Here is a 20,989-nt window from a genome sequence, read left to right as displayed (position 1 = left end):
CAACGTCCAAAGAGCCCCCATTCAGCTGACATGCTGCTTTTAGTCTACTGGGTAATGACGTCATTTCCACGGTGACAGACAAGCCTTTCGTCAGATTTAAACGTCTAATTACTCAAATTAAGCTTAAGGTAAACTGAGTTACGTATGTTGGTGGCTAATTATGCAGATAATTCAAAGCACCCAAATCACACTGGGAGTCCCTAAAAAATTGCCGATTCTGACCACATACGAATCATGTTTATAAAATATATTGAATGAAACGGGTTGAGATGTGGTGGAAGGGTTAAGAATATTGAAATAAAAAAAAGGTGGTACGTCTTTTAAGGTTCTGTGCAGTGTTCGAGTTGTTCCCCAAAGGTGACTGGCTCATCCATATATTGTGTAAGCGATCAATCAGCCACATTTCCCTGTGATTCTATTTTAGATTTTCTCTTGTCTTACTTGTGTTTTAATTGCCGGTTTCAGAAATCTGACTATTTTTAATGACAACTGACATGATGTGAGCTGATGTGATTGTGCGGTTGATCATGGGTGAGTTAGGGAGAGAGAGAGTGCGAGTTTATCTTAGATTGCTTTTTATTTTTTCTATCGCATTTCCTACTTTTTCACCACATTAATTTCTACTCATTTTCGTATGGATCCTAATAACCTCGTAGTTGAGCGCACCTAGCCCACAAACGCCACAACAACAAAAATCACAAAAAATGTCAAAATAAAAATGAAACAGTCATGTATGTCAAACGATTCTGTTTGATCAGACGATTATAAAACCGAGATTGGGTTTTGCCTAGGCGAAGTACTGGAGCGTGCTTAAAAGTAATGCGTCCGAATTTTTTATGTGAAAATTCCTAACGGTTTTTGAATAAAACAAACTTTGTTAACATTCTCCGTCTTTATTGGTCATGTCTACTTGTTTATTTCCAAGTATTGTCACCATGGTGACGAGCATGTTTTTCCGAACATGAGAACCGTTTGTTGATGCCGACACTGTAGAACGTTTCACTATGTTGACAGAGCGACAATTTGACTTCTGCTTGAACCGCGTCACCACTATCAAAGTGAAGTCCTCGAAGGTGTTCTTTAAGTTAGATGAAAATCGGATGGGGCCGAGTCAGGACTGTATGGAGGATGATCGATGACGGTGAACCCAAGTCGCTGGATTGTTGCAGACGTGGCAGCGCTAGTGTGTGGTCTGGCGTTGTCAAGCTGTAGGAGGCGCTGCTACATGTGTGGACGAACTCTTAGAATTCGAAACTTGATTACGGTACGCTGTTTCTTACGCACCGGCATAGTTACGTTACACACCGAAATTTTACACGATACAATAGCGAGCCCCGTAGCAGCAGAGGGCTACAAATACGAGTATGTAGGCATTAAGAATAGAGATGTGGAATGTTTATAGTGTCTGTGTTATTTTAAACGGCCTTAAGAATTTTCACATAAAAATTCGGAGACTTTATTTTCGGCACGTCCGTGCCGTTCACCGCTCATCAGATGAGGGAGCGTTTTAAGATGACCCGACGGAAACGATACGTTTTTCTTTGCACATATCACCAATTTCCTTGAATTCGACACAGTCCGTACTAGAGCCAACCGAAAGTAAAAGACGATAAAGTTTTTCATTTTTGTCACCATAATACACTCCTGGAAATGGAAAAAAGAACACATTGACACCGGTGTGTCAGACCCACCATACTTGCTCCGGACACTGCGAGAGGGCTGTACAAGCAATGATCACACGCACGGCACAGCGGACACAACAGGAACCGTGGTGTTGGCCGTCGAATGGCGCTAGCTGCGCAGCATTTGTGCACCGCCGCCGTCAGTGTCAGCCAGTTTGCCGTGGCATACGGAGCTCCATCGCAGTCTTTAACACTGGTAGCATGCCGCGACAGCGTGGACGTGAACCGTATGTGCAGTTGACGGACTTTGAGCGAGGGCGTATAGTGGGCATGCGGGAGGCCGGGTGGACGTACCGCCGAATTGCTCAAGACGTGGGGCGTGAGGTCTCCACAGTACATCGATGTTGTCGCCAGTGGTCGGCGGAAGGTGCACGTGCCCGTCGACCTGGGACCGGACCGCAGCGACGCACGGATGCACGCCAAGACCGTAGGATCCTACGCAGTGCCGTAGGGGACCGCACCGCCACTTCCCAGCAAATTAGGGACACTGTTGCTCCTGGGGTATCGGCGAGGACCATTCGCAACCGTCTCCATGAAGCTGGGCTATGGTCCCGCACACCGTTAGGCCGTCTTCCGCTCACGCCCCAACATCGTGCAGCCCGCCTCCATTGGTGTCGCGACAGGCGTGAATGGAGGGACGAATGGAGACGTGTCGTCTTCAGCGACGAGAGTCGCTTCTGCCTTGGTGCCAATGATGGTCGTATGCGTGTTTGGCGCCGTGCAGGTGAGCGCCACAATCAGGACTGCATACGACCAAGGCACACAGGGCCAACACCCGGCATCATGGTGTGGGGAGCGATCTCCTACACTGGCCGTACACCACTGGTGATCGTCGAGGGGACACTGAATAGTACACGGTACATCCAAACCGTCATCGAACCCATCGTTCTACCATTCCTAGACCGGCAAGGGAACTTGCTGTTCCAACAGGACAATGCACGTCCGCATGTATCCCGTGCCACCCAACGTGCTCTAGAAGGTGTAAGTCAACTACCCTGGCCAGCAAGATCTCCGGATCTGTCCCCCATTGAGCATGTTTGGGACTGGATGAAGCGTCGTCTCACGCGGTCTGCACGTCCAGCACGAACGCTGGTCCAACTGAGGCGCCAGGTGGAAATGGCATGGCAAGCCGTTCCACAAGACTACATCCAGCATCTCTACGATCGTCTCCATGGGAGAATAGCAGCCTGCATTGCTGCGAAAGGTGGATATACACTGTACTAGTGCCGACATTGTGCATGCTCTGTTGCCTGTGTCTATGTGTCTGTGGTTCTGTCAGTGTGATCATGTGATGTATCTGACCCCAGGAATGTGTCAATAAAGTTTCCCCTTCCTGGGACAATGAATTCACGGTGTTCTTATTTCAATTTCCAGGAGTGTAATACGTCTTGACATGAAGTACCAGTTTCACGCACATGGTTAAGACAGGCCAATGCCTTTTCGTCATGGCGGTTTAACCAACATTCAAAGAAAATCTGACTATAAAACGACCGTTTGTGCAGTTATTCTAGAAGCCCTTTGTATACTCCAGATGTCTACAAATCTCAAGACACCCCGTAATGTTCCTTCTACTCTTCTTACAGAATCACTAATGAAACTGCCAGGATTTGGCTCAGAATCCCGCAGTCACCGAAACCGAATTAATTTGTTATATCTTTTGCTTTACATAGCCTGAGGTACAAATGTTACAACTGCTTAGCTCAAGAATATGCAGGTAGACATTATATACGAGTAAGAAGAACTGAGTGTCTGCGTTTTTTAAGCGATACCGATTTCATATATTTACAAGTTCTCTGTCCAGAGTGGCTCTTGAGGTTCGCGTCAGTAGCTATAACAGGGTGGGAGAACAAGTGTGGGTGCTTTACGTAGTTACGTCACACTGGCGTCACACAAACCAAACGCAAACATGGCCAGAGTAACTGTCCACTTGTTCGCAGTAACAGCATCTATATTATTCTAAAATGGCAACGAAAACATAAGCTAACTACACTTTAACAACAATGACCACTGATCTACAAACGACACTCGTTGGACTTAAAGGCAAAATTATGCTCCGGATTGCTGGCCAAACTACTATGCTTGCCACTGCGGCCAGGACGCTACAATAAAAAATATACTTTACTACACAGTCCTGAAAAATACATTTAATGATGTGACAAGTATCTGATTAAGAGTTCGAAAGCATTTTAAATGTGTGCGAAACATAAGTGTTTTCATTCATTTAACGCATTCGCAATAACACGACGAAAGAAGTGGGTTACCTGTACGATTAGATAAATGGTCCCGGCGGAGGTTCGAGTCCTCCCTCGGGAATGGGTGTGTGTGTTTGTCCTTAGGATAGTTTAGGTTAAGTAGTGTGTAAGCTTAGGGACTGATGACCTTGTCAGTTAAGTCCCATAAGCTATCACACACACGATTAGATAAATAATCTTTTTGAGACATTTGCGTAAAATTGACAAAGTTATCGCTGTTTTCCTGTCTTTAGACGAGTTTTCGATAATGCAAGGCAGCGGACGCGTGGATGGAAAATTGCACTGATATTCGATGTCCAGCACAGTGGTTACATATTTCTTCCGATGTTTAGAGAACAGTCAAATTGCGTAAAATGCTACCTAGCCGTCACTGTCTATTTCATCTGTTCTCTTATTTTCTGCTGAACATTTTAAATGTACGAACAATAATTGTAAAATATGGCGTAAATATTCTGTGTTACGTATGGCCACTGTGTGGGTCATAATCCATGTTGCTCCATTGATTCTCGTCTGTGGACATCGAAACCTCATCTTTCTACAATAACGGATCACTCTCTAGTGACAGAAGATTTGAAGAAGATCGCATGGACTGAAACAGATCCTTTTGTAACTGATATGAGCATCTGTGAGCGCAAATAAGCCGTGGTTAATAAACTAAAAATTTCTGTGCCTCTCTGGACAGCACGCGACTGCTATTATGAATCACTTTCTTCCCCACGATGTATTTGGGAATCACGCGTTCTATAACTGCTAATTTGTGACGTAGAGACGTAAGCTGTCTCATCAAAAGTATCCGAACGCCTATTAACGAACATTGACATGGAGTGTGTCCACCCTTCGCCTTTATAACGGTTTCAGGTCTGCTGGAGACACATTTAATGAGGTGTCTGAATATTTCTGGAGGAACAGCAGTCCATTGTTTCTGAAAGGCCGAAACCAAAGCGGGTAGTAATGTTGGAAACGAGTCTGGAGCGAAGTCGACGATATAGCTCATCCCAAAGGTCCATTAGTTTCAGTTTAGCAGTGAGCAGGCCAAACCACTTTAGGAACGTTATTCTCCACATATCATTGCCGTTCAGATGCTAAATTATGAAAGGGTGCATTTTCATGCTGGAAAAACAGTCATCGTTTCAGAACTGTTCCTATACTGTACGCAGTACAACATCCTCCCCAATTTACCGGATTTTAAGAGAAATAAGGTGACCATACCCTAACGACGCCACCCAAAACACATCACTTGGTCCGTGCTTCACAGCTGGCCCCACAAATGATGGCAGAAGCCTTCGCCAAACCCAAACCCTTCCATCGTATTTCCACAGAGTAGATAGCTCCAAATCACTCGTTTCCAGTGATCCACTATCCAACGGCGTCGATCTCCTCATCACGTTAAGCGTCGCTTAGCACTGGTGCAGAAAATTGTGGCTTATGAAGACCTGCTCGACCGTTGTACCCCATTGCCTTTAACTCCCTACGCACAGTCACTGTGTTAGCTGCAAGGCTGGTAGGACTTTGGAACTCACTAGTTATTTCTTCCGCTGATTCATGCGATTTCTTACAATCACCGTTCACAGTGCTCGACGGTGAGGTCTACCCAGTCTTGTTTAGTTCTGGTCGTTCCTTCGCGTTTCGCACGCAGGTTATTTTACTACATTGCACATTTTGCTTTTCATATCTCATGCTCTTTTGATAACCTGTGTAACAAGAACCAGCGTCTCGTAATTCTGAACATATAACCTGCATTCAGCGCATTCATGGTGTTAGTTTTCGATGAAAATGAGATCTTTCGACAGTAACCACCACCGGGAAAACAAGTTTCTGTTACTGCCGAAAATTCGGATTTTCATACAGAAATAACACAAGTGCGCCAATAACAGTATGTTCAACAACTCCGCGTCGGTTATGGCTTCGAGAGCAAAAAAATGGTTCAAATGGCTCTGAGCACTATGGGACTTAACTTCTGAGGTCATCAGTCCCCTAGAACTTAGAACTACTTAAATCTAACTAACCTAAGGACATCACACACATCCATGCCCGAGGCAGGATTCGAACCTGCGACCGTAGCGGTCGCGCGGTTCCAGACTGTAGCGACTAGAACCGCTCGGCCACTCTAGCCGGCTTTCGAGAGCATGTAAGCTGCACTTTTACAAACTTTAACAGAGGAGGTGTGTACTGTCGTACCCGGGGCATATACAGGCTGGTGTGAAAGTGTCATTAAGCGTCAGAGACGCTCATCTGAGCAAAATAACTCTGGTCCCAGATCAGATCGTTAAGGCGCGTAATTTTTTTTCCATATTGCATTTTTTGATTTTATCGGTAACACGATATTGACGACATTTAAGAGCAGGTGATACGTTTCGTAATTCCTGCATGTAACCTGCACGTTAACGGCATAGGAAGTATGAGGTATGTACCGAAAAATAAGGTACGGAAGTGTCATTAAGCGTCAGAGTCCTAATCGGATCTGTGGACAGGTAAAATACTTTTGGTCCCAGAAATGATCCTTGGGGGTACCTGATGTCTTTTTTTTTATGTTTTGCCCTTTTGATTTTTATCGATTATATGACATTGACAACGTTTAAGAGGAGATGGTATGTCCTGTAATTCTGGCATATAAAGCTCGTCAGGAAAGCACGGTGGTTCTTTGTGGATTAGGTTAGCTCCAGCCCAGCTCTCTGTAGGACGGGATGAGCGCCGTCCGCCTTCGGGGACGGCGGCGTCGGATCTGGCGAGAGGTCGATACAGCAGCAGGTGGCGCCCGGCGACCGTCGTCCGGCGTCGCGGCCTGAAGACGCAGCGGCGACTCGCGAGCGGGGCGTCGGCGCAGTTTTTCGGGGGCGGTGCCCGCGGCGGGGGCGGGGTCGGGGGTCTCGGGTTCCGCCCCGGGGCGTGGTCTCCTCCCAAGACAAGATGGCGGCCGGCCCGGACCGGCGCCGCCGACTAGCTAGGCGCGGTCGCATGAATAAATGTAACAGAGCGGCCGCCGTCGCCGGAGAACAGGTTAAGGCGCTCCGCGGGCGGCGGGGGCGGCGGTCCGGAGCTCAGCACGTGCCGGACCGGGAGAAAAAGAAAAGGGCCGAGCGCCTTCCGACAGAGCACCTGCCCTGCAGAGCTGCAGGGTTTCGCTACTGAGCAGAAATCTGCAGTAGTTACAGGCAGCACTGATATTAGGGCAATAGGTCGCGGGGAAGTTTCTGCGTCAAACAAGACCTTGTTGTGGTCTTCGATCCGGTTCGTTTGATACAGCTCTCCATGCTAGTCTATCCTGTGCAAGTCATTTCATCTCCGCATAACTACTGCAAACTATATCTATTATAACATCGTTAATCCAGTCAAACCTCGGTTCTCCCTCTACAGTTCTTGTCCCGCACACATCCTACAATCGTGGATGCGTCCTACCACCTGATCTCGATTTTTAATCAAGTCCTGCAACGAATTTCTTTTCTCCCTAACACGATTCAGTAACTCTTCATTTATCTGACCTAACCACGTAATCTATAGCAGTCTTTCTTAGCACAACATTTCAAAAGCTTGTACGCTCTTACCGTCTGTTTGCCTCCGTAGGTGAATCGTCAGCGTGGTTGAATGCCTTGCGAGGGGTCCGTGTTTGATTCTACGCCCCGTGGAAGATTTTCTCTATTCGAGTAATGGGTCTTCTGTTGCCCTCATCATTATTTCATTATAGACACTCAAGTCGCCTTGGTGGCATCTAGGAACACTCATACCAGGCGGTGAAATCAGCGAAAGGGGACGCTCACTCAGAATATTATACAGATACCATCAGTTCTTCTTTTCTCAACTGTTTATCGTCCATATTTCACATCCGTATAAGACTACAGTCCATACAAATACATTCAGAAAATCCTTCCTAACATATCGATATTAAATCTTAACAAATATCTCTATTGCAGAAACAACATCTTTGCTGTCGCCAGCCTTCACTTCACACTGTCTCTACTTCGGATTTCCTCATTTATTTTTCTGTATTATCTAACTTCCTCAGCCATAGCCTGATTTGATTCTACTACATTCCATTACCCTTGTTTTAATTTTCTTGAAATTCATATCATAATCTGTGAAGTTATCTTGTAACCTCTAACATCATATTTCAGCTGCTCTTCCAAGTCCTTTGCAGTCTCTGCAGAATTACAATGTCATTCCAAACGTTATGATTTTCATTATTCGATTAACTGCTAACAGAGGTGACGTTAATCATCTTAATGAAAGTTGTTAGCCATGCGTGTGAGACACATATGTTTTCCAGGGATTTGCCTTCTGTTTCCTTATTTGGGTTCCCGACCACCTACGTCTACATCTATATCGATACTCCGCAATCCATAATATGGTGCGTGGCAGAGGGTGCTCACTATGCCATGCGAAGGGCCCTGTCTGATTCTAGGCTGGGTCAGGGATTCTCTCTGTTCGGGTATTGGGTCTTGTATTGTTCTCATCATTATTTCACCATCGACACTCAAGTCACATTACTGACGACCTCCATTTAATATCTTGCATGAGCTAATATCTGGGAACCAAATTTAACTATGAAAATTTAGCTCTAATTTTACTGCCTTGTTTGGAGGTAGGAAACGAGGATCTCATATATGTTCCGAAAGTTTGCAATCTTCAGTCAAGACATTGTATGTGTATACGAACGGATTGGTTTTAATTCCAGTATCAAGCTTTAGGATTGGCAAGGCTGTCACAAATCGCTTTCGGTGAATAGCGGGATATGGTTCTTTCAACAAGGCCACGGAACTTATCTTCACTTAGCATTGTTCAGTTGCGCTATTGCGTCATGTTTGATAACCCTTATGCCAACGATTCGTTAAAAATTAACGTTCTTTACCGATTAAAATACTTTCACTTGTCATTTAAACACTGTAATATTTAGTAGTGGATTCCGGCGATGTAACCCAGAATTAAATGAATCAGACTTATAGAAGCTGAAGATTTTACTTACCTAATATTGATAAGAAAACCGTGAAAAGAAATTCTAGCCCTCTCTTTTAGATTTTGTGATTAATTATGCTTTCATAATCACTTTATGGAGTTTCCTGAATATTTCAAGACCAGAGATGTCACCATACTGTTCTCAGTCGTGTGCGAAGTAGTTAAATTGTGATTCGCACCAGACAATGAAGTTTATACTCAGAGAAACATTTCACTCCAAGGAAAAAAAACCTTTTGACGATACATAATCAGCGATTATTGCATTATTATGGTTGTTAAAATGGAGAAATTTACTCAATAATACACTGGGTGTGTCGAAATATCAAAGAGTAAATTGGGGCTCCTTTCTAATTTGCCGTACAGGGTGCTTCTCCTATTGGGTTTATTGACGAAATGTAGGATACAGTCACAACAGCAACCATGAAACCTTCTCAATCTCTGACTCCCACTTCGAAAATGATAATTTCACTGCCCCGCGCATCATGCTAAACTTCATTCTGTGTCGTTTAGTTCCACCCTATCGTAATGTACCGAATGTAATGATAGGAAATTAGTACCTTAGAGGTGGACTGGTGTAAGACCCTACTCCAGATTTCGTCTCCAATTAAACTGCAGCTGCTTCTGAGCGTCTACCAGTTCACTAGCTCGGCAGACAGGTGCTGCCCTCTACGCAGCTCGATATCCTTGCAGCTTGACGCAGATTCGAGTGATCCGCTCTTTGGAAGCTGTGTATGTGTCACAAATGTTGCGCTTTCTAAATATTTGAAATCAGTCAACCAAAACATGTCACTTGCTTCACATGACTCGGAAACTATCTAACTATTCATTTTAGTACTGATTTTCTAAATAAAATCTGTACAGACGTATTCTGATATTGGCAGCCGTCGATAAAATTCAAAGGCTGAGTACAAACATAAGAGAGTTTCTTTTTTTAGTATTAGGATGAATTTCTCCCTTTATGCATCTGTTTTCACTGCCTACTTTCGCTTCTTGCTCAGACTACAGTTATGCTGCCGCACACTTTTACTAACTGCAAACAACACTTCAATTTAAACTGAGGAAAAGGTTACTGAGATGTCCGCTACAATTTGGTGCTCTGCGCGAAATCGTTTTCCGATTATTTTGATTACGTTGTTACCTTTCTACATCTTTCGTACTTAAAAGCTCACTAAGGGAACAACTCAAAATACACCAAAATATGCATAAAACTTTAGAAATGCCAAAAAAAGTTTGCGTCATAGTACACATCACTCCTGCCAGATTCTGTACAAACTTTTTGTTCTTCTGTATCAACTGAGAGATGGCTACGTTGTTGCGACACTCGGGTGGTAAGCTGGTGACGCAGGGTTCAAATATCACTTGCTACAATTTTCCCTCCGTTACTTGTTTTATTGCCAAATTTGGCAGATCAGATGATTTTGTCTACATCCCACAATCATCCTTCCTTCTAATGATGGTTCACCTGAGTTTTCTGACTTTGCGTCTTTGTTTGGTTCTCTGCATGGCCACATAACTTCATTACCTGTTTGTACATTTCATACGTTTTCAGTGCATTCCTGCTACTTCCGTTCATCTCCTGGTGCACATCGTATATCGCGTTACTTGTACGAGACCAAGAGGAAGTATTCACTTATATTTTCGTAATTCATATGGTTAAATCTTCGGTTTCTACAAGGAGGGACGCTACTAAATAAGTCGACATCCACGTGTTTTCTCCAAGACGAGGCACTGTGCACTGCAAGGAAAAGGAAGAAAGATTAGAGACGGAGCGTGAGCCCGAATTAAGGAAGGAAGAAGGAGAAAATCGGCAGTGCTATATTTAAAGGAATCGTCCCAACATTCGATTTAACCGAGTTAGGGAAACCACGAGAAATCTAAATTCGGAAGGCTGGACGAGGTTTTGAACTGCCTTCCTCCCGAATGTGGGTCAGTGTCTTACCTTGTTTGGTTCCGTGCACCGAACAGTGTATTTATCATCACTGTTAATCACTTCATTTCCCGTAATATTCACGTACGGGGCGAACGGAAGTAGTTGTATGCTTCCGCACCTTCCCTAATGTCTCTTACCTTGTTTCGTCGTCCTGTTACGGTATACGTGATGCGCCTAGTATATCTGTATCTGGATTCGTATTTCTGCTGCACAAATCATCGTAGCGTGTACAGCGAATGTAACGCAGTTTTCCGAGCTCATTGTATCCCCTTCTTTCTCAGTGGACCAATAGCGTGCGTGCAAACACCCCAGGTAGTGTACCTTAATTCTATGCTGGAATACCATATTCCACTTGAGAATGGTGCACGGGAACAACGACTGTCCGTAAACCTTTGTATGAGCTCTAATTTCTCCGGATTTCTCGTCGCAACCGTTTCGCAAGACATATGTTGAAGGAAGTAGTATGGTGCCAGACTCTTCGTGCAACGTACGAGCTCAGATTTTCAACTTCACCATAATGCTCAACGCATCTCTAGTAAAATCTGGAGTTTGTTGGGCATCTCCATAACGTCCTAGCACCGAGTAAACGATCCCTTGACGAAGCACGCCGTTCTTTGTTATTTCTTCTCTGTCTGATCCAATCTCGTAAGGATTCCAGACGGTAGAACAATAGGCCGTGTAAGTGTTTTGTACGCCAATTTCTTCATTGATAAATCATATTAAGATCCTTACTGTGAGTTTGTCTGGCATCCGCTTTTTCTACTATTTGTTTTGGACTGTTGTGCAAAATCTAAGGGCAAAGCATGGATCAAACATGGAAAGAACTGCTACAATACAGTAGAGAAGATAAAAGAAGAAATACGCAATGTGACAAACAGCAATGACAGTGTTATTCAAGGACAATAATTACACCGAATGACAGCAATTCATGATGATCTCGTGGACATTAAAAAAGGCGGGACATGGTTCTTAATGTGATAACCATGGAAGGCAATTCATGCTCAGCAACGTGCACTCACGCTGGCCGCAACGCCGGTAAGGAATTCTTGTAGCAGGGAGTTCTATTCATGCACCAGCGCGGTAGACAATTGCTTGACGGTCGTTGATGCACGTGGACGTTTTACAGTACGTCCTCCCAACGCATCGCACACGTGTTGGAAGGGATCTAAGTTGCGGGAATGGACAGCCCAGTGCATTCGCCGAATGTCCTCTCGTTCCAAGTGTTCCTTCATCTGAGCTGTTCGATGCTGTCTTGCATTTTCTTCCATAAAAATGAAGTCACAAACGAATGTTGCTCTGAAAAGAGGGACGTACGAAAGCAATACGGTGTCACAATAACAGTGATCTTTGGTCAGTACGCTCATGCAACACTATACCTCCCCAGTCTACGACATCCGTACCTCCAAAATCGATACCGCAGTGCCTTTGTTCTTCTGAAATACGAAGCAAGGTATCAAATTCAGAAGAACGCAAAATCCCCAAGACTGTCTAAGTTTCACGGAAGCTCGAAATTTAGTGCGGAGGTCAATGCGAGGTGCTTTTAATAGTTTCCGTAATGAAACATCGTCTCAATGTGTGGTAGAAAACCCGAAGAGATTCTGGTCGTAAGTAAATTACACCAGTGGCAAAAAACAGTCAATACCGTCACTGAGCGATAGCGATTGAAATGTTACCGATGATGGTGTCACTAAAGCGGAGTTACTAAGTACAGTTTTCTGTAATTCCTTCATGAAAGAAGAATACATAGAAAGAAAGATCCCTTATCATTTAGCTACAATATAGCAGGTCAGCAACTGGAAGCAGTTAATTCCATAAATTATCTGGGAGTACGCATTAGGAGTGATTTAAACGGAATGATCATATAAGGTTGATCGTTGGTAAAGCAGATGCCAGACTGAGATTCACTGGAAGAATCCTAAGGAAACGCAATCCGAAAACAAAGGAAGTAGGTTACAGTACGCTTGTTCGCCCACTGCTTGAATACTGCTCAGCAGTGTGGGATCGGTACCAGATAGGGTTGATAGAAGAGATAGAGAAAATCCAACGGAGAGCAGCGCGCTTCGTTACAGGATCATTTAGTAATCGCGAAAGCGATACGGAGGTGATAAACTCCAGTGGAAGACTCTGCAGGAGAGACGCTCAGTAGCTCGGTACGGACTTTTGTTGAAATTTCGAGAACATACCTTCACCGAGGAGTCAAGCAGTGTATTGCTCCCTCCTACGTATATCTCGCGAAGAGACCATGAGGATAAAATCAGAGAGATTAGAGCCCACACAGAAGCATACCGACAATCCATCTATTTAAGAACAATAAGAGACTGTAATAGAAGGGAGAACCAATAGAGGTACTCAAGGTAACCTCAGGTGGCTTGCGGAGTATGGATGTAGATGTAGATGAAAACGAAGTAAATATTCCAGAATTCGAAACCAGAACAGCTGTTAGCATGAGTGACATAAAAGTAGATATCTTAGGTGTTGCGAAACAAATCAAGACTTCCGGTCCAGATGGTATACCAATCAGGTTCCTTTCAGCGTATGCAGACGCAATAGCGCCTTTCTTAGCAATCATATAAAGCCGCTCACTTGACGAAAGGTCTGTTCCTAAAGACTGGAAAGTAGCACAGGTCACACCAATATTCAAGAATTACCCTTTGAATTACAGACCCTTATCACTGACCACAATTTGCAGTAGGATTTTGGAGCATATACTATACTCTAACATTATGAATCATCTCGAAGAAAATGGCTTATTGATACATAACCAACACGGATTTAGAAAATATCGTTCTTGTGCAACACAGCTAGCTCTTTATTCCCATGAAGTAATGAGTGCTGTCGACAAGGGATCTAAGATCGATTCCATATTGCTGGATTTCCAGAAGGCTTTTGATACCGTTCCCCACAAGTCACTATTAATCAAATTGCGTGCATATGGAGTATCGTCTCAGTTGTATTATTGGACTCGTGATTTCCTCTCAGAGAGGTTACAGTTCGTAGCGATAGACGGTAAATCAGCGAGTAGAACAGAAGTGATATCTGGCGTTTCGCAAGGTAGTGTCATAGGCCCTCTGCTGTTCCTGATTTATATAAATGATCTAGATGATAATCTGAGCAGCCCCCTTAGATTGTTTGCAGATGACCCTGTAAATTACTGCCTAGTAAAATCATCAGACGATCAGTTCCAATTACAAAATGATCTAGAGAGAATTTCTGTATGGTGCAAAAAGTGGCAATTGGCACTAAACACAGAAAAGTGCGAGGTCATCCACATGGGTACTAAAATAAATCCGATAAATTTTCGGTATACGAGAAACCGCACAAATCTAAGGGCTGTCAATTCGACTAAATACCTAGGAATTGTGGGGAAGGCGAAACAAAGACTACGCTTTGTTGACAGAACACTTAGAACATGCGACAAACCCACTAAAGAGACAGCCGACATTACTATTGTCCGTCCTCTGCTGGAACATTGCTGCGCAGTATGGGATCCTTACCAGGTAGGATTGACGGAGGACATCGAAAAAGTGCAAAGAAGGGCAGCTCGTTTCGTGTTATCGCGCAATAGGGGTGAGAGTGTCACTGGTATGATACGCGAGTTGGGTTGGCAGTCACTGAAAGGCGGAATTTTATGCGGCGAGATCTATTTAAAGAATTTCAATTACCAACTTTCTCTTCCGAATGCGAAAATATTTTGTTGGCATCCATCTACGTAGGGATAAATAATCGTCATAATAAAATACTAGAAATGAGAGCTCGAACGGAAACATTTAGGTGTTCCTTTTTCCCACGTGCCATTCGAGAGTGGAATGGTAGAGAAGTAGTATGAAAATGGTTCGATGATCCCTCTGCCAGGCACTTACGTGTGAATTGCAGAGTAACCATGTAGACGTAGATGTCCTTCGGACATGCAGCACGTCCGAAGTAACGCTGCAGTATCGTATTTATACACCGACGCAGGCAAAGAGGCTTTTAATTACAATGTCTCCCCTGTACGGGAATGTACATGACGAGTGTATGAGTCCACGTTGTAGACACAGGGTTGACGACGTATGGAAGTTCGGGTCTGGCCGTCGAACTCGCTCGAATAGGCCAATGGTAAGGCGACCGCTGGCGATAAGCGGGAAATGCGGGTTGGTGTCCCGGCCGGGCACAAATTCTCATTGTCATCATTCCATTATACAGCTGATGATTAATCATAACCGCAACTGCGGAATATGTTTAATGTATTTTATAACGGCTGTTGTCGCCACCATACCTATACCGTATTACGATCTTCCTTAGTGAAACTATCTCGGAAGACCTTCGCATCTTTCCCCTACAGTTTTTCCCGTCTAATACGCACGCACATATACCCTAAGGAATATTGCATCGAGATTCTGAACAACACAGGCTCTACAAATCTTATGATCGATTCTGATGTTCTAGATGTTCAAATGGTTCAAATGGCACTAAGCACTATGGGACTTAACATCTGAGGTCATCAGTCCCCTAGACTAAGAACTACTTAAACCTAAGGACATCACAGACATCCATGCCTGAGGCAGGATTCGAACCTGCGACCGCAGTAGCAGCGCGGTTCCGGACTGAAGCGCCTAGAACCGCTCGGTCACAGGTGCCGGCGTTCCAGTTGTTACTGTGTGAGGAACCGTAATGTTGCATGTGCGTACCGATCTCCAACTTCATGTACATAGTACACGCATGAGTCAGTACTATTGCGATACTCTACTCCTTCCCTGCATGTGTCTTTCAGAGCGATTTTCGGCCGTGACTTTATTCGCAGCTGCAAATACGTTTAACGTATTTCATAAGGCTGTACTCGCCGCAGTGCCTGCTCCTTTGGACATGCATGCATGTATTAAGGAACACTGCGTCATACTTTTGAACAACACGGGCATTGCAATACCATATGATCGTTTCTGGTGGTCCAGGTGTATAGTGTGGCACTGGCGTCCTGGTCTCGAAATCTATGTACACGGCACACTGACAGGTCAATGTGATTATACGAGGGCAATCCCAAAAGTAAGGTCTCCTATTTTTTTATAAGTACAGAACTCTGTCTGTGTGGCTGTGGGTCACGCTGTTATGAAGAGAGCTTCGCGCGCTGTGTGTAAACATGCGCCCGCCACGCTGAGGGGCTCAGTCTTGGCTTGGCAGCCGTTGAGAATGGAGTTCCTGTCGGATGTTACCGCCAAGTGCGAATTGCGCGCAGTTATTTGGTTTTTGAACGCAAAGGGCTCTGTGCCAAGTGAAATCCATCGCCAGTTGACGGAAGTGTATGGTGAGTCGTGCATGAATGTCAAAAATGTTCGTAAGTGGTGTAGAGAGTTTGCAGCTGGCCGGACCGAAATTCACGACGAACAAAGGAGCGGGAAACTGTCAGTTTCTGAGGACACAGTGTTGAAGGTTGAGCAAAGCATGCGTGAAGATGGGCGGATCACCCTCGATGATCTCTGCACGTTGGTTCCTGTGTTTTCCCGAAGCACCGCTCACAGAATTTTAACGGAAACATTGAACTACCAGAAGGTGTGCGCAAGATGGGTGCCACGCATGCTGACTGAGGACCACCTGCGGCAACGAGTTGATGTTTCCCGCGCATTTCTTCACCGCCTTGCAGCCGAACAGGACAACTTTCTGAAATCATTTGTCACGGGTGACGAAACCCGGGCATACCACTTTACACTTGAGACCAAGCAACAATCACGCCAGTGGCGGCATCCTTCTCCGCCAAAGCCTCGGAAATTCAAACAAATACAGTCTGCCGGTAAAGTCATGACAACCGTTTTTTGGGATCGGAAAGGGCTATTGTTGGTCGACTTTATGCCCACTGGGGCCACAATTAACGCTGACAGGTACTGTGAGATTCTGAAAAAAACTCAAACGGCCAATTCAGAACCGGAGAAGAGGAATGTTGAGCAAGGGCGTACACACTCTCCATGACAACGCTCGCCCACACATCGCATCGGGAAACCGTTGCTCTCCTGCAACAGTTTCAGTGGAACATTATCACCCACCCACCCTATAGTCCTGACTTGGCGCCCAGTGACCATCACCCGTTCCCTAAGTTAAAAGAACATTTGGCCAGAAAGCGATTCAGCTCCGACGACGAGGTGAAAGAAGAGGTTCATGACTTTTTGAACAGCATGACGGCGAGCTGGTATGACATGGGCATACAAAAGCAGATCTACAAAAATGTATCGACAGAAATGGTGATTATGTCGAAAAATAGCTAAATGATCAAGCTGTAAACTGGTGTAAACCACTGTAGAAATAAACATGTCTATGTACTTATAAAATTTCAGGGGACCTTACTTTTGGGATTACCCTCGTAACACTGTATTCCTTCCCCACGTACATCTTTTTAGAGCAACCAACATTCCGCCTTGACTACTTTTTTATGGACGGCATTGTGCAACAACATCGAACCGTTCAGGTGCAGGAGCTCTTGGAACGGGAGGGTATTCGTCGAATGTACTGGCTGCCCATTCCCCAGACTTAAATCCTTTCGAGCACGTGTGGGATTCGGTTAGGAGACGTGTTGCAGCACTCGGACATGCACCAACAACTATCTGGCAGTTGTCATCCACGCTGGTGGAAGAATGGAACTCACTGGCACAAGAGCTCCTTACCAAACTTGGGACCGTCATGGCAGCACGTTGCGGAGTATGCAGTGCCGCCTCGGGTGGTCACACACCCAACTAAGAAGTCCGTGTAATTATTGTCTTTGATTAAAAGTATGATTTCTGTTCGCCACGTAGCTTATTTCTTTCAGTTACCTGGTGTAGTATATCGTAACAGTCCTTTCTAAGTATGATCCCACAAAAAAATAAAGATAGTACCTTCCACCCTAGTCTTCCTCGCGCCGGCTTTTAGGTGAAAGATAGAGTTTGAGTGCGCATGCCACTAGTTTCGAGTGGTTCTGTGAATTTTTTTCTCAGCTGGATAACACTAGTTGTACGGCTGAGCTGTATTGCGATTTTAGGGCAGTCCTCGTGTAGCGCTATGCATATTGTTGTATAATTAGGAGCGACCCGTATGATTAATTACGTAATTAGGGCCTATCTTTACCTCACTTTCCCAACAAAAATAAGTAAAGTACACTAACCAATCCATACTCTCCTGCACCTGCCCATATTTCCGTCCAGAAGGATCTGGGTACTAGTCCGGAAAAGGGCACCGCCATTTTTAATTTTCCGTCAATTCCAAGCTCCTCTGGTGGCATAATTGTCTTAGGGAGGCGCACTTGAGCTTTCTGTCCAGGAGGACAAAGGTTCGAGTCCCAGAAATGGCACTGCCATATTTAATTTCCCACCAGTTCCCGGACTGGGTGGGGTGTGACATTAGCTCAGCCCTGGGACAAAGAAATTCCCACCAAAATTCGAAATTCCGGTCATAATTCTAAATTCCCGCCAATAGGGTAGGTGGGAGAGGGGGATGGGAGGGTAAAGGTACAGGGATCCACGTGGAGGTTGAGAAAAGACATGACGTCATTTGGGGGTGGTGGTAATTAATTGATCAATGTAATTAATTTGAGTACCAATTTGATACCAAAATTGCTCTGATACCGCCAGTATCCTAGTACAAACGATATAGGCAGATATCATTTGAGAGAGGATGTGTAGTTGGGTTCAAAGTAGCCGGTTGGAGTAATCGGTCAATCACTCGTCACTTTAAATAGAAGCGATGCCACTGTTGGATGATGTTGGCATGAATGGATGAATCATGGACGGTTACAGCATCAAGAAGGAAGTAATCGCCCTACAGAGACGACGGAACATGAGGATCGAGCATTCGTCAGAGAGAGACTGAGTGCCCCAGATTCATCATTAACATCGATCCAAGGTGCAACTGGTGCTCCATTGAACACAAGGCGCCTCACTGAAAGGAGGCTGAACACACAGCCCACTAGCGTCTGCTAACATTAACTTCTGTAAACCAGCATGCCCGTCTCTAGTGGTGTCGGGCACATTCGGCCTGGGATCTCATCGAATGGATTAGAATTGTCTTCAGAGATGATGCCTGCTGCGAACTGAGCTCCGACTACCAGCGAAGTGTGTCTGGAGACGCTCTGAACAGTGCTGGGATACAAACCTGTATGTCGCCCAGCATACAACTCGACAGCCAGGAGTGGTGGTGTGGGTTGCCATCTGATTTCACAACAGGACCAGATGGTTGTCATCCGCCGTATTCTTAAAGCACAGCGACACGTCGACTATATTCTACGCCCAGTTATGTTGTCCTTCATGACAAACCATCCTGGACCTACATTTCAGCAAGGTTATGCCCGCCTGCACCCTGTTTGTCTTCATGCTTGCCAAGCCCTACCTCGGCCAGCAAGGTCGCTGGAACTCTTCCGAGTTGAGGACATTTGGTGCATTACAGGCGGGCTTCTCCAACCAGTTCGGGACTTTGACAATCCAAAGCGCCAGTTGGACAAAATTTAGCACGATATCTCTCAGGAGGACATCCAACAACTCTGTCAATCAATATCAAGCAGAATTGCTGCTTGCATAAGGGCCAGAGGTGGATCAAGGCGGTATTGACACGATCAATTTGTGGAGCTCATTCTCTTGAATAAATGATCCATTTTTTCTGAAATTGTAATCATTTGTTTGTTTGTACACGTACATCAAATCTACTGATTTCCGTTACATTCGGATAATTTCTGCGTGATACGTCGTTTTGCTTTTTCCTTTTCTTTTTATTTTCTTTTTCTTTTTGTCTTAGAGTGCAGATGAGTCAGGCTGAAATAATTCCTAAGGTCCTTAGAGGTACTTATGAATCTACATCTAAGTGATTACTCTGCTATCCACAATAAAGTGCCTGGCAGAGGGTTCAATGAACCACCTTCAAGTTGTCTCTGTACCGTTACACTCGCGAACGGCACGCGGGGAAAACGATCACTTAAATTTTTCTGTGCGAGCCCTGATTCCTCTTACATTATCGTGATGATCATTTCTCCCTACGTAGGTGGGTGCCAACAGAATGTTTTCGCAATCGGAGGAGAATACTGGAGATTGAAATTTCATGAGGAACGCCTTTGTTTTAATGATTGCCACTCCAATTCACGTACCATGTCTGTGACACTATCTCCCCTGTTTCGCATTAATACAAAACGAGCTGCCCTTCTTTGTACTTTTTCGATGTCATCGGTCAGCACCACCTGATGCGGATCCCACACCGTACAGCAATTCTCCAGAATAGGGCGGACAAGCGTGGTGTAAGCAGTCTCTTCAGTAGACCTGTTGCACCTTCTAAGTGTTCTGACAGTTAATCGCAGTCTTTGGTTTGTTATACCCACAATTTTATCTATGTGATCGTTCCAGTTTACGTTATTTGTAATTGTAATCCCTAAGTATTTAGTTGAATTTACAGCCTTCAGATTTGTGTGGGCTATCGCGTAAACGAAATTTAGCTGATTTCTTTTAATACTCATAATGTTTTCTTCTAGATCATTATATCGTCAGAAATTAACCGTAGTGGTCTGCTTCAGTAACTTATTAAATCTTTACACACGATGCTTCCTTCTCACACAGTTTAAGTTGCCACTGTTTCAGATAAACACACGGCCTCTTGAGAGGCGGAGTCGTTTCGGTGCAATAAAAAGTCTCCTTAGCTGGTCCTGTATTGGGGAGAATATTTCGCGAGACGATCTCTTTCTTCGGAGCCAACGGAATGAAAATGCTTTGATCGCACTGCGTAAACTAGGAAAACAGTATTTTTGTCCTATAATGTGCTCACGAAACAAATAAATAGAGGTGAAAGTGCTAAGTGCGATTACAGTTTAATGTCCTGTCGACGACTACGTTCTTCTTGACGGAGCACGAGCTGGATTTAGGTAAATTTGGGGACGGAAGTTGGCTGTGTCCATTACATACGAAAAGTCCCTTAATTTGCCTTTAGTGGCTTAGGAAAATGTAAATATAAATCCAAATCTGAGTGGGCAGACGGAGATTTGAACCATTGTCTATCAGAGTTCAAGTCCAGTGACTAGCCATAGTGCTAATTTATATTCATCAACTTTTCTATTAAATACAGGTAGTCCCTTGTTGAAGTGTAACGTTTGCGTCCTGCACTTAGTGATGGTGTTAGTAAATGTCTTAGATAGCAGTGAATAAGATCAATGCATCTACATTTGTTTTACATGTTCTCTGTTCCACTGGTTGTAAAATAACAATGTT

Source organism: Schistocerca piceifrons, chromosome 8, assembly GCF_021461385.2.
Source record: "Schistocerca piceifrons isolate TAMUIC-IGC-003096 chromosome 8, iqSchPice1.1, whole genome shotgun sequence".
Lineage (NCBI taxonomy): Eukaryota > Metazoa > Arthropoda > Insecta > Orthoptera > Acrididae > Schistocerca > Schistocerca piceifrons.
This window is presented reverse-complemented; position numbering follows the sequence as displayed.